Below are 16688 nucleotides of genomic sequence, written 5' to 3'. Positions count from 1 at the left end.
ATGTATATACATTGCTTGTTCTTTATTTCTAAATATTTATAGTAATCAAAATTCGATAAAAAAAAATATCTTCTAAAATATGAACTCAGGGTTGACACTTCACAATTATTAGTTATTTGAAATAAAAATTCTTTAAAAAGAATCTTTTTCTCTCGCGAACATACGATAACAGTCCCTCAAAGTAATCAAAGAATCAAGAAATAATTTCTTCCATGAAAAGTAAAATAAAATCCATACGAATCGTAGTTACCGCGAGACCAAATGACACTAAATCGTTAAATTAAAGTTTGGAAACTATGAAAAATAAAAATCCACGATCGCTATAGTCATACACACAGTGGCCAGGCGTAGCGGTTAAGAATCACTGTCTCATAGCTCTCAGAAGCCCTGGGGGCTCCTGAGGCCGTCAGCCTGGAAGCTTAGGATACGCATCGAGAGGCACATCACGTCTCCGAGGGGTCTTCTTCGTTTTCCCCCGTCTCTTCTTTCTCTTCTCCTTTTTCACCTTCTTCTTTTCTACTCGTTCCCTTCCTACTGGTCATAGCGTCGCGTTAGGTCACACAGACAAAGTGCGCACGAAGGGCCCACGGACGCGTGTATGCGTTGGTTTAGAATGAATTTCGTGTCGTCGAATAGCATTTCGAAGGGCCCTACCGTTTCCTGTCTGCGCGTCCTCCAAGCAGCCTTGCCGCGTGCCTTTTTTCTTCATTCGTTCCCCCTTCGATGGAGGTGGAGATACACCGTCGATGAGAAGGCCAATCATCCCTGTCAGTTTATCATTCAATTTATCAATCAAACTACTATAGGTGTCGCTCTTCTTTTCGACCTGTGTTGAATATAACGGAGGGGAAGCGTTGCGATCCGTCAAAATACGAGGAGAACGGATTCCTCGGGTTCCTCAAAGACTTTTTGATCTATTATTTCAGTGAATTCTTGGTCCTAACATCAATTAACATTCTTGGCTAGGTCACACTTTCGATAGAGTTTATATCAAATAGAAAAGGTTGCACGGATCAATTTTACTGTCACCAACAGAGTTCTGTAGTGGTTTCAGACTTATTTTAATTTCTCTAGTACATTTTTCCTCAACCACTTATGCTGACTTATTGTTAGTCATCTGTCATATCTGACAAAGTCATAAGATCATTCGTGGGTTTAATAAAATATTCATGATAAAAATATATTTGAATAGTTCATTAACTATCTCACGAATAATAAAGGTGTAGATATCCACTATGTGCTCTTATAACTGCGCTTAACTGCTTAGATGTCTTGGCACCCTGTTTATTAACTTTTATGTTGTTCGTGGGTTAATATTGTTCCACTCCATTTCCATCAATTCATATAAATGTTTTAAAAATGGTTTATCCATAATAGAATACAATGCAACGTAAACAAATCACCGTATTCAATGAAATACTGCACACTATTCATTATGCATTTGCATACCTATTTCTCCTAGCATTTTGCAATTAAAATCACGTAACAAATATAACCTATGTTGCATATAACAAATTCGTTAAAAATACCAAGTGTCCACGTGCTTTTGAACGACAGTGTATTTTCAAAAGCTTGTCCATAAAATTACTGGTGAATGATTCAAACCTAAAAAGAATTTTGAATAAAGACTTTCAGATATAAGTCAGAACATAGTAGCCGTCTTGTCATCGAACAAGAAAGGTAATTTTCGATTAAAACACACGTAGCAAGACGGTTATAAACTGTTGATTCCTCAGGATGCAGTCCATGTATTTTCCAATGTTGTCGTTTCTGAAGCAAGACATCAACGAAATTTCTAAAGTTGGGACATGTAAATAGGCGCATCGCGATATTGAATTTGAATGTAAATTTTGTTGCAATCGATCGAATGGTTTCAGTTCAATGACATTTCTTCCCAGGAACGCGAACACGTGCATATTCGATTGGCTTTCAATCGACTTCTCCACCAAGAGGATATCACGTGAAAGTCGTCGCAGTCGAGGCACGAAGGGTCCGCGACGTGCGTATCCAACGTATTAGAATGCATTTCTTTTGTTTTCCAACCTCGCGGCCGTTCACAATGTTCAACTGCATTCCGAAGGGCGTGCCACTTCCTGCACGTGTGTCCTCCAGGCAGCCTTGCCCTCGCCTACGCTATTTTATGCCCATAAACGTATTCATAGAACGAGCTGATGAATCACTGTACTGCTTTATCCGCTATCACCTCCAACTTTTTATCGCGTCGGATACTATAGCGTAATATTCTGGTTCTAAGTCGATGGATAACAAAATCGAGGATTACTGTCGTCTTAAGTCTGAACTGTTTCTTGTGGACTTTGTAGAATTACTTCGGCTGTTTTAGGGAAATGGAGCAAGTGAGAAACCACTTAACAAGTGAGAAGACTTTTGACGTTTAGAAAACACGCGCAGGTTTTTCAGCGAATATCAGATCGAAGAATTCTGCTACCTTCGGTCTAGATTATTAATTTCTTGAAGACATAGAGCAATTAACCTGACACAGCAGTGATTAATTCCGTATGGTTCTTTTGTGTGTAAGGACTAACTTAATTATCGACTCTGAGATCATTTTGCCATCATTTCTATGCCATCAAGTACTGTTATCTTAATTCTAAACTATTTTGATAAAGATATTGTAAAACTAATTCTGAAGAAGCTTTTCGTTTAATGCAGAATCACTTGGCACCCTATTTTGAGACTATTTTGAAAACTTTTGAAGACTTTTGAAGTAACGAGTGTGAAAACTTCTGATGTTTACAAAACAGATGCAGGGTTTTCAATGGATATCAAATTAAATAATCCTAGTACTTTCATTCTAGATCATCTGTTTCTTGAAGACATTGTAAAATTAATCTGATAAGCAGTTACTTCTTCACAAGGTTTATCAGTGAATAACGACTCACTCTACAATCTACCCTGAGATCATATTGAACTGTTTATAAGACAAACACAAGTTGAATACCAGGTCAAAAAATTCCTTTATCTTTACTCTACATAATTCTTCTCAATTAGCTAGTTATCGTTTAAATCCTTATCTTCAAATAACTTCGAACCCTGGTTACAAAAAGTACGAAGATCCAAGACACAAGTTTCTCAATGAATAACAAATCGAAGGCCCTTGCTACCTTCGTTCCACATTATCCGCTTCTCGATGACACCACGAACCTACTCTAACAGGCAACTGTTTCAACCTAAGTAGGTTCATAAATGAGTAATGAGTGAGTCACTTAACACTCTACTCTCTAACCATATTGGACTGATGTTGTAATAAGTGTGAAGACACTTCGGGTGCTTATAAGACACAGATACAGGTTTTCCAATAGATAGCAAACCGATGAGTACCGCTACTTTCATTCTACCTTCCTATCTTCATTCTAACCTGTTTCTTACAGACACCGTGAAATTAATTTCAGAGGCAATTATTTCTCCTCGGGAAGGTATTTCAGTAAGTAATGACTCACTTAACACTCTACTCTCGAACCATTTCAGACTGTGATTGCAAAATCTGCGAATACTTATGAAGTTTATGAGTCAGATGCAGGCTTTGCAATAGTTTACAAATCGATGAATACTTTCATTTTCATGGAAGCGTGCATATGAAAATCAACTGTTAATCATTTTCTGTACAAAATTTTGAAAATACGTATTCTTATGTGGTTTTTGAGACGAAAATGGTTTCTAATCGAATTCGCGTTTGTATTGCGAAATATATTCGCATAATATAGAATTATAATATATATTATATATATTATATAAAAATACAGTTAAGTAAAACCTACGAAATTATTTTGATATGTAAGCCTTGCAAAAGACATTTTCTTATACTTGTCACGAATGCTATGTGAACGTGCAAGGTAACATTAAATTATTCAATTTAGGATTAGAATAACTCCTACAAAAATGAAGTTATCGTAAACAATGTTTTCTTTTTACATATTCATTGAAGGAGTATCGTACAAACAAGTGTATGAATTTTATAATCTGATGTTATTTTTTCAAATTCAATTTTACCCCATTGAATGCAGGGTAAAAAAACCACATAAGGATATGTATTTTTGCCGTCCATTAATGCAAAACTCTCAAATGTAACTCTCGACTTTAACGATAAAGTCTGCGAAAACTTCTGAAGTTTATAAAACAGGTGCAGATTCTTCAATCGTTTCTTAAATCTATAGACACTGTCATTTTTATGTTAGTCTGCCTCTTGTGAGTATCATAAAATTAATCTGACTAGCAATTACTTGTTCGTAAGAAGGTTCATCGGTAAGTAACGACTTGCTTAACACTTTATCGTCAAACCATTTTGGATCGCTGTTGTAACAAACGTAGATACTTCGCGCGTTTATAAGTCAGATGCAAGTTTTTCAATGGATACCAATACGATGAATATTATCATTTTTACTGTAATTTGTCTCTTTTAGATATGAAATTAACTAGACTAGCAGTTACTTGTTCTTAAGAAGGTTTATCGGTATGTAACGACTCGCTTAACACTCTACCTTCAAACCATTCTGAACTACTGTTGTAAGAAATGTAAACACATCAGATGTTTATGAGACAGATGCAAGTTTTTCAAATGAATACCAATCCAACGAGTGCTTATAATCTTCACTCTATCTTGCTATCTTCGTCCTAATTTATTTCTTGTAGACATGTTGTGAAATTAACCTGAGAGGTAACTATTTTTTCTCAAGTAGATACTTTGATAAGTAACGACTCACTTGACATTCCTTGTCACAAACCATTCGAGACTATGGTTGCAAAATCTACAAAAACTACTGAAGTTTTAAGGTAAATGATTCTTCGAATGGATTCCAAATCAACGAGTACTGTCGCCTTCGTTGCAATTTGTTTCTCGAAGAGTTGTTTTCAGTTGTTTCTTTTCAGAGAAGATTTTCTGAGTAATGATTTCTGTGATTTATTTTACTTTATCGTGGAACCACTTTGAACCGAAGTCAGATGCAAGTTTTTTCGGTGGATACTCAATCGAAGAGTCTTGCTATCTTCATTGTACAGTATTTGCTTTTTTCCGAGACATCATGAAATTAATCAGGCAAACGTTTCTTTACAGAAAATACTTCAAGGAGTTATGATTTACTTAATACTCTACTCTAACCATTAACATGAAGGACTTCTGTACATGGTTTATGCGTTAAATATATGCAATCATTTCTGAGAAATTGCTTATTGATGAAAATCGTAAAGAAATAGAAGTGTAATCATCCCTTCTATTTACAATAAAGATATAAACACTTACCCTATTCGATTGGATAAGAATTATTGACAACGTATGACGTGGAGTACGTACCTGCAACAAAATTGAACAATACGATTAGAATCAAATAACGTAATAAAATTTCTAAATTAGTAAAGCAAGGTATAAGCTAAACATTTATTACGAGTATAGTGATCACTGCTTTCAAGTCTAAATTCCAAAAATACATATTGAAATTTCAAGTAACGTTCTTAATTTAATAAATTAATTCTGTATATAATTAGTTTTTTTCTTGTAACTTGACTTTAATTTTCAGAGCAACGTTCAGTAATACTATTATCAATTTTACAAGGGCCAATACATAAAATTTGTATTAGAAATTCACGAACACTTTATTCACCACAAAACAAGCTAAAAGTAATAATTTTCCTCAAACGTGGTAAGAATTATTTAAAAAATAAATTTTTTACACCCTCCTTCTCCCGAGAGGCTTTGATTGTCGCCAGCTTCTCTCTCATGAAAATAAAAAATAAAGGATCTGGTCTATACAATAAACGTCTACCTTCTGGAAGCTTCCGTTATTATAAAAATAATCTATCAAAGCGCGTCCCGTGGGGTAGAACCACTTTCGGGCACCAGGAACACGGTAACTCGATAAAGAAGCAATGTAGCGAGCATCGTCGATCGACGATCGTGTTACCGAACAAAGACCAAACCTGCTAGAAATCCGCTCGGGTTTCTGAACCAGTGGATTCGTACCAGGGCACACGTGTAACGAGAACGCGTACGGCGAAACGAAGACACGAGATCTGGACCAAAAAATCTGGGAAGTGATCTAATGACACCCCAACACTTGGCTGCCTGTAACGGATTCTCTTTTTCTGGTGTCGAACGTTAGACAGTGGGATAAGATACTCTAAAAAGTATCAAGAAACACGGAAGGCTTTCTTTGTGGAAGACGTCGAAGCAGTGGCGCGACAAATTTGACAAGCGTTGACTTCGGAGAAACATTTAGTCGTGAAAAAGAAAAGTATCGCGTCCTATAGAAACTTCTGTATCTTCCAAAGTTTCATTTTCAAGCTGGACTTTTTGAAGTTCAATTTTCATTTACTGTTGTTTTGAGTTTGTCGGAATTACGCGTAAATATTTGTTGTAATTTAGAAAAAGAGAGAGTAATGTTATCTTGCTTATAGTAGGATATTAGATTAATAAGAAGAAGGCAAGTTTTAGCGGTTTTTGAAATAAATTGTAACTGTATTATTATGGTTAATATTATATACAATATTAAGTATAAATTTTAGAATTGAAAACTAAGTGCGTTTTTAAATATATATGTAAATATGTATTACATTTTTTATGCATTTGTCAATAAATTGAAATATAAATGGGAATATAAAAATGTTACAATATAAAAGGAAATATACCCTTTTAATGTCTCTCAAAGTATCAGCTCCATAGTGCAAATAATAAAGTAGTATCCTCTTTTCATAACAATTGAGAATTTTGATTAAATTCTTTTTGAACTGAAGAATTTTGAATGACATTACAAATCAGTAATAAATTAGTGATAGCCAATTTTATTTCATTGTATGTATAACTTTCTTTGAATTCTTGAATTCAATAATTTCATTAACTATAACAAATTTTGGTATAATTTTGGTAACAATTTAAATAAAATCCAATCTCTAATAAAATTATGATATTCCGATGTCATCTATCTGTTCGTAACTATTTCATGTTATTTCTATGGAAACTTATTATTATTTTTATTCCTTATTATTTTAGACTAACAAGCTCTGTATAAATATTTAAAGATTGTTCGTGGTGACTGTGATTGATTTCTAAAGAGAAACGCATTTCTTTTATGGCAATCGTGTACCAGTAAAAGTTGCTTGTTCTAATTATCTAAAGTAAATACGGAACGCGATCGAAGAAACTCTGATAAACGAGTGTTTTCCACTTACTGGCTCTTACTAGGTGTTAAGTGCTCGTGAAATCTAATTTCCTGGAACAAGGAATTAAAAATAACGAGAAGGTTACATGTAATAGGTGCATCAGCATATAATTCTGAAAAAATTCTACTAGATTTGAAAGGAAATAAAAGATGAATAATGATTTCGTGCAAGTATTTTTAAAAGATTGTATAAAAGATGATTGTGTAAAGAAATTCTATAAAAATGACGCTATTATTTGATTATGCATAAATTATACATGTTTCTTTAAAGACACATGAATATATAGTATTATATACTACATATAAAGTATCAACAAATTTCTTATTGTTAGTCAATAAAGGTTAACATATTGTTTAGAAGCCCTAATTTCAACATTTATTATCATATAAACAAGTAAAATTATGAGTAAATTAATTTAGTCTAAAAAATTATGATTAAATCACGCTGTTCTGCAATTAAATTTACATAATGTTGTAAATGCCTCGTATCGAATAGCCTCATATAAAATAAAAACATACTTAAAACCCATTTCTACGTTTATAAAAAAGAAAGAAATATCTACGTTCTTTTTTTTCGTATTCTTACACGTTGTTCATAATTTTGTATTACTTACTATTTAATAATCTATAATAATATAAGCATTAGTGTAATAACAGAAAAAAGAAACAAAAATTAAAGCTTGAACTATAAGAATTTAAAAAAATTGAAATAGAGAACATTCACATAATTTCAATCTTATTGCTTCTTATCCGCCACGATACCAATAATTGCATTATTTATCTTGTTACCAAAAAAACATTCAAGTGCATTGAGAATGTACCTCGCTAGACAATTAGTGTCTTCATTATTTAGTGCTACCAGTCCTACAAGGATTACATTGAATTTTGTCTGCGCAATACGAGTCATGTTTATTCAATAAGGAGCACTTTGCTACCTAATGTTTATGTACGTAATGTTTATTATTGCAATGGTTTATTTGCCCCGCACGTCGATGGGGCAGTTTCAACTATATACCGTTATCGACAATCTAGACTGCATTCCGGTTAGTTTCACAATTACTCATCTACGTAGCGTAGGGTAAGCTAATGATCGTTCTAATAGAAAAAAAAGGATAAACACGAGATGATTGCTATGCGACCTGATTTATACCCTTCCCTACGACTCACGGGATTTGCAATTGCGAACAAATAAAGTGCAATCTTTGATAACAACCTTGCGCTAATAACAGCCCCGTTTTTCTTCAATTCCTTTCATTTTTTGTTCTCTCAGCTGGATGCGACAAATCGATGTTTTTGCACATTTTGATTTCCAGATGCAACGGGATCGCTGAATTTTTTCGTTCATCCCGTTCAATTCAATTCATGAAATTATCGCAGACCGGAGATGAACAAAATTCCTATCTGGATAAGAATTTCGATTAACGAACGAAGGGTAATAAAGGATGCCTTTGAATGCGTTCAATCGAAATTACAATCTCAATTAAGGAATCAAATTATATTTCATGTTGGACGAATGGAAGCCATATGTGGGCAAAATCTGTAACGCAATTAACAATTGAAAACATCGAATAAAAGGCAAAGAATTCTAATCTACTTTTCGTTGAATAAATATAACTCGTATTATTTATATAACAGATAAATTTATTGTAACAGATATATTTATTTGCTGAATGAAGAAAATCATATGTACATCGAATAAATATAATAAATAATAAATAAATATATATTTATCAGTTATTCCTTGAATGAAGATAAAATCCCTTCTTTGATTAGGTATTAAAATAACTCGTTTATTTAACCGATCCACATCTCTGATAAATAATCTCGATATTAACATTAAAATAATTTTTCAATCGGTTAAACGTTACGAATAAATTGCTGTAGTTTCTTTGGCAAGCCTAGAATGCTCTAAATCGAAATAAAACAGTGGAACGGAGTTTTTAATGATTGTGTGTTATTATTTAAGTAAACTTCTGCCCATCCCTGCAGCTAAGTATAAGAATCGACCAAGTAGCGACGAAGGAGACCTCGGAGAAAAGATTTGGGAACCTTATGGAGTGGACCAGGGGCCAGTGAATGCACAATGATGAATCATATCTCTGGGAAAGAAATTGGATCATTAAAGATGCGTGACCTTGGATCAACGACGCAACAGCTCGTGAATCAACGTTCTCTTTCCTTTTCGTGTTTAATTACTTTTCCACGGCTAATTGCGTATCGACTAATTCAATTAATGGGACGTAAAGCCCCCAAGATTGCGGGGCAGCTCCAAACTGCCTTGATTGTCCGTCGGGCCAATTTAATGGCAGTTTGCACGAACGTTCCCTTTTTTTATGATTTCATTCGGACCGAATGAGGGCACAGACCACCGTTTCAAACGCAGAACACGGAGATCGCGGGAACTAAGCGAGACTTTCGAGAAACAGAGTTCCAACGTAATTATCCCTCCACGGAGGAAGACGATACGAATGGATCTTCCTGAGCAATAAATCTCACGAAACCCATACAAAGGTAGGATTGACTGAAAGAATTAGGCGAATTTAACATGTTGACCGCCGCGTCACCCATGAATGGCCCACGGAGCTTTTCATTGAGGAACGAAACAAATTAGTTTTGTAAACGAGTTGTTAAAAGAAATTTGGACAGAATTCGTAAAATTAGGGAGGTTCAAAAACCAGTAGCACGATAAATGTTAGATTACAAGGTTTTTTATTGTCTGGAAACAATATTGTATCTCTGTGGAAATTTTTGGGGGTATACGTCTGCTAAAAATTCCTTCCCACATTCAATATCAATACGAAAAAACAATGGATAACACGAGCATAATTTATATGTATAATGACTCTATATAAACTTGGTTACAATTTTTTTCGTGTTTATAGCAATTATTCTTTTTTATGGAAATTTTTATTAACTATTATCAAACATGATTATGACAAGAATTTAGTGAAAATAATACCAACATCGAAGCAATATAGTAACAGTTAAAAAATTGATGAATAAAAGTTGTGTGGTGTGCAAAATACAGAGAAAACATTATTCAAGTTGTTTGCAGTATTGGAAGAATGATTTAGATAGTTCGAGGTCTTATAGAAATGCAATACCACGTATTCAATTACAAAAATTTGTGAAACATGGTATTTAAATAGACAGAAAATTCCTAAATCTTCGGAAAATTAATTTTTTTATATTATTCTTTCATGTCTATTATTATTCTCATTATTTTACGTAATGCAAACCATGTATTTAAATACGTTAATAAAAGTAATAGAACCAGACAGCTAAATAAACACAAAATTTCTGAATATTGAAGAAAATCGTTCATTTATATTATTAGTTCGTGTGTATTATTATTCTCATTATTCTACATAATACAATTCCATGAATTTAAATACGTTTTCAAAACTAATGAAGCTAGGCAGTTAAATAGATACAAAATACCTGAACATCGAAGAAAAACGTTCATTTATATTATTCTTGCATGTCTATTATTATTCTCATTATTTTACTTAATACGATTCCATGAATTTAAATACGCTGTCAAAACTAATGCAACCAGGCAACTAAATAGACAGAAAATCGTTTATTTATATTATTCTTTCATATGGACCATCATTTTCATTATTTCACCAGAAATGTCCTCAACCGAACCCAGCCTTGTCCTCCAATTAGTTCAGATAATAAAGGTCCCATCGTACTTTCACATTTGCATGGAATAGTGAGCGCCATGTCCACAACATTGTCCAGAATATCGATTTCGCAGCAGAACCAAACGGCTTCAAATCAGCCGAAGCATTTTAGATGTCATGTATCTTCCCAGAACATCTCGAACTTGGACTCCGCGGAAAGAGCAGGATGAGTGGATGCATAATGGTGAATCATATCGCTGCCGAAGAAACTAGATCATTAAGCCATGCAACCTTGGATTTCTTGCCAAGTTCAGTGCACTGTCCGGCCGGCTAGGCTGAATATACCTACCCCAGCACTATCCATTGCCCCTGTCCCTCCTTGCCTTCTCTTTACTCTTTCCTCCTCCTCGTCACGTGTCCTTTGCCTCTTTCTCCCTTTCCCGCGATCAATCCAACAGCCTCTTCCCTTCCTCGTACGCACTTACACGCGTGTACGGAGGTAGCATCCTGTGCGTCCTCCTCTTCCGTCACGACCGAGAAGTTATTAAATCCCTAACCGTGAAGCAATTGAATAAAAAATGAAAGCTAGTTGCGAAACAGAAGTGTACAAAGTGCTCGTCATATTTAATTTTAAATTACGAAGAGTGTAACAGGAACGAGAATTTACTGCACCGCCTTGTCACGTGTCCTTATTCTGTTTTTCTTTCGAGGGATTGATTCAATAGAATCTTTTATTTCTTGCGCTTAGGATATTACGTGACGTGAAGTCAAGGCTTTGACATTTCTAAACCCTGGGATATGAATTCCCAAGAGATTCCGAAGAGAAATATGTATTCGATATTTCGGAATTCCAGGACCTGCAGTTCTTACTGAACGAATACAACGTCGAATATTTCGTATTGGGATTCAAGATTACCCACTTCTATGAACGAAGTGGACTACTTGCACGATAACCTCTGTATGTAGTTAATCAAAGAACATATCTACTAGCCTAGAAACTCAAGAAAAACTCCAAATCTAAGACTTCTGTGACGTTAAAGGAATAGCCACTACTAAAGTGTCGAAAGCAAAAACTTCATCCTTAACATTCTGACTTTCATGAATAATTTCAATTTCAACATTCCTACTTTCACCGATGGTCTCTACTTTTCTATTGCTACTTTCACGAATAATTGCATATGTAACAAATTGTTACACTCTATATGTTCATGAATAAGTTCATTCATACCTTTTCTGCCTTCATACATAATTTCAAGTTCACGATATTACTACTCTCATCAATTATCGGAACGTCAATATTATTACTTTGTATGAATAACTTCAACTTCGCCAATATATAAAACAATATCACTGAACCACGAATTTTGCAAAAAGAATATCACTTATCAAGATTGATCCAAGGGGTCAATACACTAAGTCAGTTAGACATTAGATATAGATTAGATATAGATTTCAAGATTTGAAAATAGATTTGAAAATTTAAATAGAAGATAAATTCACCCTCAAAATTAAAGATAGATTAAACCTAGCAACTATATAGAATAACTACAATATATTATCCAATCGTAAAAGAAGATGTGAATCAGTAGACCGTAACATTTATGCTAAGCTAATCACCCTCAATATTTTTCTTTCTGCTATTTCACCACGGATTGCAAACCTACTCGCAAATGATAAACAATGAAAGTTTAATGGCACTCCAATTAGTCTTCTCTCCATGTCACGAGCAAGCGTACATTTGCACGCGTGTTCAGAAATGGAACGATACCAAAATCGAAAAAAAAATAACAGCCTGGCAACTATAATAACTATATTATATTATTCAACAGTCAAAGAAGAACATTTATGCTACGCGAATCACCCACAATATTTTCCATTTCGTTATTCCGTCACAAATTGCAAGCGTACTAAAAATTTATAAACAAAGAAGGTTCAATGCCGCTCCAATTAGAGTCTCCTCTCCGTGTCACGTGCAAGCGTACCGCACGCGCGTACAAAGGTAAAGCGTTCCCATTCTCTTCCTCGGCGGTCGCGGCAGCATCTTTCTCCCGCGATCCTCCCCTGCCTGGAAGCCCAGCCATCTAGGCCTATCCTAGTTTTTGCCTATCCACGCTGACCGAGGGAAGGAACCTGGACCCAGTCTGCCACCGGTCCTTCAAACCATCTACGGCCGTGTCCCCCTCTGCCTTATACGATCATTTCACGACGGCGAATAACGCGCGCCACGCGAATCCAAATACGACCCGTGGAAACAACGACCAAATAGAGCGCGTAGACGGAGATAGCCAGAGGAAGAGAGTTCAAGGTGAGAAAAAGAAGATCCAGGAGAAATCAAAGTCTGGGTGTTCGCGGCCGAGAGGAAATCCGCGAGTACGTGCGCGGAAGGGATGAGGAAAAGGAGAGGGCGACGTGGATGAACCGCCGTGACGGGGAGAGGAGACCAACGTGGATGTAAGAGAAGGAAGAGAGAAAGGTTCCCTTGGCAGACGATGATAACGACGTGGTGTACGCCTCCACTTTCCATCGTAAACATTTCGAGGCTGCTCCTCCAGACTATAGGACGACGACGCCGACGTCTGGATTTCCTAAGCGCTGCGAGGCTGTTGCCTCTCGCGCGCCTCGTAAGCACGCTTAGCCAGCCTTCGTATGCACGGTTCGCCAGCCACGGCGTGGAATTTCGTAGACTTAATATAGCGCTCGAAGCGAAATAATGCAATGCGACCGAGCACCGTTCGGGAAGATAATGCTGTTTGCCCGCGTCCAAGGTGGGAAGCACCGTCTTGCCCCTCGGCTCCTAGGATCCTCGCATATGGAGTTTGTATCAATCGTGTGTGCAGGGAGTAAGATATTACTCCGGGCGTGATGTAACGTTCACGGTGACGCTAATTCCTGGCTGGCTGGCGGAATTAAAGAAGGTCACGCCATTCTCAGGCTTTGTTTTCGAGCTTTACGTTCCTGCTCGTTTGGTCTTCGAGATGCTCGTACTCAGCCTGGATGGAATGATACGAAATATTGCTCGAAGCAGCTTTCTTTGAGTAGGCTGATATTAGAGAATGTTATCTAAGACAGCATCTGATGATAATGTTGCCGAAGAATCTGTCTAGAAAATCTAGGAAGACACTGGGTAGAATTGATCCTTGCCCTCTGTGGCAGAAATATTACTTGTTGTTGCAGTTTCTTCGTTTTCTTAGGTCTGATTGACAATTACGGCTTGGACAAAGAGTAGGTTTTATAATTTCTCGTTATTTATTAATCTGGAAGAAAATTTTCAACGAAGTGTCCAACTAGCGGATCCAAGACGAAACTGTCACATCATTAACCCTTTGACGAGTAAGTATTTTTGGAGAACACACACGGTTTATGAGTAAGCTTTGTATAGCTATAACAAACGATTGCGATTGTAGATTTGCAGTCTGTTTGGCTAGAATAACTTTGAACGCACCGGTGCGTCGTTACGCTACCTGGCACACATCAATCAGGACGCACCGGTGCGTCCGTAATCGTCAAAGGGTTAAGAATGATAAATGTTACTTATAATAAAAGTATTACTTGTTATTGCAATCTTTCCATTTCCTTAGCTCTGAATAGGTATTTGGTACTTGCAACAGGAGTACATGTTACATGTTATTTAACACATTGTATGCTGGAAACGTACTTTTACGTTTTAACGTAATACGATGGGCATCGTATATATATATATATATATGCGGTGTTCCGCTTCACAGAGACGAATACTTCGAACGATACCATACTGTGAAGAAATATTAAAGTCGTATCATTGCTATTTGTACTTGTCGTTATGAACAAATATTTTAGAATACATAGTAAAACTAAAAATTGTCTATTTTCATGATTTTCTAAAAATGTGGTTTTTTTGTTAACACACTGATGACGGGTGACGAGATAAAGACGAGATATCTCGTCTTTAGCAAGCCGGACGTACGCAAGAAAAAAAAGAAGAAAAAAGCGCCGTACGTAAGGTGTTAAAATAATCATAGAGCACATATTTAAATGTAAAATAGAAAAAAGTTTCGTTAAGAAAAACGGAGTGGTTTTTGATTTGTTGTGATTTTACTGAATGATCAAACTCCCACAAGACTCACGAGAAAACGTCCGCTGGAAAGTATACCCGCATGCAATGTGTTGATAACAGCATTTCCTGTTATACTCTTAATTTTTGTCTTCCATATTTCCACACTTAACCCTGAGAATTGATTCCTTACTGCTGTTCTTGCCCTGTTTCTCGAGATACGAAAACATTAAAGCACATGTAATACATTCATGACAACAATACAATCCTACATTATTTCTTTTATTATATTATACCTGTGCTTGTAGCTCCTTATCTCTACTTGTAAGCGTTAATTCCTAATTAAATATCTTGCAATTCTGCACCTCAAGTCGTAAGTGTTACTATCTTTATTTTCATTCTACAGCTACGCCATTCTTTGCTTGCTCGACATGTTTCTATTACGATATCTTGAAGGCAATATAACTATAGATTGGGAATTAGAACAAGCATTTTCTTGGGACCGATGCGATTAGATGTTAAGCATCTCTTATACTTCATTCTTCATAATTCTATCTTCTATTACATTTCTTATCCTTCATAATTCAAACTTTGCAGATTCGTAGCATTGATAAATACGACGTAGACCCTTAAATAATTTCCGACTGAATTATATCAGAGGGATTAGAAAGTAATATCGTTTCTGCGAATGTCAGTACTTGTTTATTATTAATCAGCTCACTGTGTACCAATTGATTTTTATCAATCAGGTATTGAAAATTTGGCAAAAAGTTGTCGATAACGAGGACGATTATATAATTGATTAAAAATAAAAACATATTATAAATTTACTTGTTTGAATTTAATGTAAAAGAAACGTCATTACTTTCTGGCCCGCTAATATGTACTGAATTTCAACAAACAAATTGAATGAAAGTGTTTTAGCTCAATGGAATCTTTTTCGTGTAAAGCGAACCATGAAGTTTCGGTGGTAGCTCCATAATGTGCTTAGATTAATTCATGCATAAGGAAGCTTCTTAACTCGAATGGATGGAATTATGCAAAAGTAACTGTATTCGTTCACCTCGCAGCATAATTTAACATCAGTGTGAACTATGACGAGGAAGAAATCCTATTTCAGCGAGATGGAGTCCCTAATCGTACTGAAAAATTATTTACAAACTAGCTAGTACTTCGAACATTGCGTGTAATATACTGACCAGCTTAGAATTCTGATTGCTAAATCGCTTGGAAATTATTAATAAACTGTAAAATAGGGACTGACAAGTAACAAAGCTTCGCCATCTGGCTTCCATGAACTTTACGCCATGATACGCGTAAATGTTGCAATATTGCACCAGGAATACTAATAATTGATTGCCCCAGGAATTCCACGAGCATCAGCGATTACTCAAAGGTTTCTGGATTCTACGGTATGCCATGTCTAGCATTCTACAATATCTCTGTACTTGAAACATTCAGTTTACGTTGCCACAAATTAAATTCGAACCGAGTTGTGGCACATACTACACATGTGGTTGCACTGGCCCCAGTAGAGCGCAAAAGGGTTAAACGTTTCAACCCCAGATTCTGCGTTGGGTGTGGATCAGTTCTAATCTAGAACTTCTAGATTATTCGTGGCAAACCTGGACACTTTTGAAACGATAACACAACCGTTACGGTTAAGAATTTCTATATTTGGATTTCCTTAGGTCTCCTCTCCTCGTTCATACATAATAACTTCCGAACTGAAAGTGGGAGGGACATGAAACCACAAAAAGGTACACCTTCAGCCAAGCCAAGGCTTGTCGAATGGTGGCCAACCCGTCTACTTTAGAGCACGTGCTCAGGGCAATATAGCTGTTACCAAATTTTCCTTGTATC

General features: G+C 35.8%; 1 protein-coding gene across 3 annotated transcripts in view; it reads right to left on the bottom strand.

The window, feature by feature from the left end:
- Positions 1–16688, bottom strand: part of LOC128873194 (dentin sialophosphoprotein-like) — a 172130-nt gene that overhangs the window by 101992 nt on the left and 53450 nt on the right. Inside the window, exon 2 of one of the 3 annotated variants that reach the window (XM_054116576.1) lies at positions 5255–5305. The exons of the other annotated variants lie outside the window; for them this stretch is intronic. The gene's annotated coding sequence lies outside the window, so the exon portion shown is untranslated. The remainder of the gene's footprint in view (positions 1–5254; positions 5306–16688) is intronic. 3 annotated transcript variants of the gene reach the window in all.

The sequence above is a fragment of the Hylaeus volcanicus genome, chromosome 3 (genome assembly GCF_026283585.1).
Source record: "Hylaeus volcanicus isolate JK05 chromosome 3, UHH_iyHylVolc1.0_haploid, whole genome shotgun sequence".
Lineage (NCBI taxonomy): Eukaryota > Metazoa > Arthropoda > Insecta > Hymenoptera > Colletidae > Hylaeus > Hylaeus volcanicus.
This window is presented reverse-complemented; position numbering and strand designations above follow the sequence as displayed.